Source organism: Triticum aestivum, chromosome 3A (genome assembly GCF_018294505.1).
Source record: "Triticum aestivum cultivar Chinese Spring chromosome 3A, IWGSC CS RefSeq v2.1, whole genome shotgun sequence".
Taxonomy (NCBI): Eukaryota; Viridiplantae; Streptophyta; class Magnoliopsida; order Poales; family Poaceae; genus Triticum; species Triticum aestivum.
Window position 1 is genome coordinate 215663725 of NC_057800.1, and position 2182 is coordinate 215665906.

Genomic DNA, 2182 nt, shown 5'->3' on the forward strand with positions numbered 1-2182 from the left:
AGAATTTATAGTAGTCACCCACTGGGTGTGTCGAGTTAAACTCCATGTTAGCGGGGGCACGCTGAGTGCACCCGATGGGTGTAGTCCCCAAGGCTAAGGTCGACTGCGGGCAGTCGGCCTTAGGCTTTATAATTTCAGTCTTTCCGTCATTCGACTATGTCGAATGGATTTCGCAAACCGGTCGACTGGTCGACTCTGTTTTCGACTGGTCGATTAGTGGGGGCACGCTGAGTGCACCCACTGGGTGTAGTCCCCGAGACTGTGGTCGACTGCTGGGAGTCGATTACAGTCTTAAAGAAGATATCTCTTTTTTTTTGAGGTCGACTGGTCGACTCTGTCTTCAAATAGGATTAGTGGGGGCACGCTAAGTGCACCCACTGGGTGTAGTCCCCAAGGCTAAGGTCGACTGCGGGCAGTCGGCCTTAGGCTTTATAATTTCAGTCTTTCCGTCATTCGACTAAGGCGACTGGATTTCGTAAACCGGTCGACTGGTCGACTCTGTCTTCGACTGGTCGATTAGTGGGGGCACGCTGAGTGCACCCACTGGGTGTAGTCCCCGAGACTACGGTCGAATGCTCGTATTCGGCTGTAGTCTTAGAAACGCGTGATTTTTCCTTTTTCACTCGGAAGTGAATTATATTTGACATTTTAGTCGATTGGTTCTTCGCAGAACTCCTGTGATCTTGTGGCTCGCTACTCTGAGCTGGAAAACAAGCACATTCAGCTTGAGCTGAATTTGAAGCTGGTTCAGGAGAATCTGACGAAGGCAAAGGAGGAGACCGAAGGTATGTTTGGTGAGACCTTGACGACTGCTTTTTCCCTTTATTTTTTTCAAAATCTGATCTTGCTGTAACTTGCAGGTAAGGTGAGGGAGGTCGAACGGAAGAAGGACCTTGAACTAGCTGAGAAGATCAAGCTTGTTGACGAGAAGTTAGCTTCAGTCGCCAAGCTTGAGCAAGAAAATGCCAATCTGAAAGCTGCTCTTGGGAAGAAAAAAGATCTGGAGGCCTTCCTGAATGGTCTTGCCAAGAAGCTGTTTCTTATGCTTGAAGGTAAATCTCTATGCTCGGCGATCATTTCCAACCGTGGTTTTTCCATTCGACCATCGCCTTGACTCGGTGATCGTCCTTGCAGAATTTTGTCAAAACTTTGAAGAAGAAACTAGCCGGCTAGAACCAAACCTTGACCCCGTCAATTCTCCGATGGATGACGAAGTTGCCATGAATGTTTTCCGACTGGAGTCCTGTGTTGCAGCTGTCGTGGACTATCTTGCAAGGCTGAAGGTCGCCACATCTCGCATCGACTCGACGCTCTGGCCCGGGGAGACACTTCAGAATGACCTCGAGTCGCTGATGGCTCGCTTGAACACGATCCCTGGTCGAGTGCAGGAGTGGAAAAAGTCCTCGGCTCGGTGCGGTGCAGATGTTGCTCTGTGTCTGGCCCGAGTCCACTGCAAAGATGCGCGAGAGGACAAGCTGGCGGCCCTCCGGGTGGCCAACACCAAGAAACACGACTTCAGGTCCTTTATGGAAACTTTCCTTGCGGCTGCCACTCGGATCGCAGATGGAATTGATCTTGATGAGTTTGTTGCACCTTCCAGCCCTCCACAGGAGGGGTAAAAAACTTCTTCTAAACTCGATGCTTTAAATTTGCCTCGGTATGCCGAGTGGAGTTGTAACCGATAAACCTTAACGGGCTTAGCGCCTGAGCAATTTCGGTTCCTTTAGGTATCGATCCGAACTTGAATTTGGTGTTTGAATATGATTGCTTTTGGCTCGAAATGTCTTTTGCAGGTTCAAAGCGGGGCGCTTACTGCAATCGACTTATTCCTTAGTCCACTTAGGCGAGCGCTGGGCTGCAGCTAAGCCCCCGAGTGAGAGGTTTGCTCTTCACTCGGTAGGAATTTTGATAACTTAGGCGAGTACTTGGACTGCAGCTAAGCCCCCGAGTGAGAGGTTTGCTCTTCACTCGGTAGGATTTCTGATAACTTAGGCGAGCGCTGGGCTGCAGCTAAGCCCCCGAGTGAGAGGTTTGCTCTTCACTCGGTAGGATTTTTGACAACTTAGGCGAGCACTGGGCTGCAGCTAAGCCCCCGAGTGAGAGGTTTGCTCTTCACTCGGTAGGATTTTTGATAACTTAGGCGAGTACTTGGACTGCAGCTAAGCCTCCGAGTGAGAGGTTT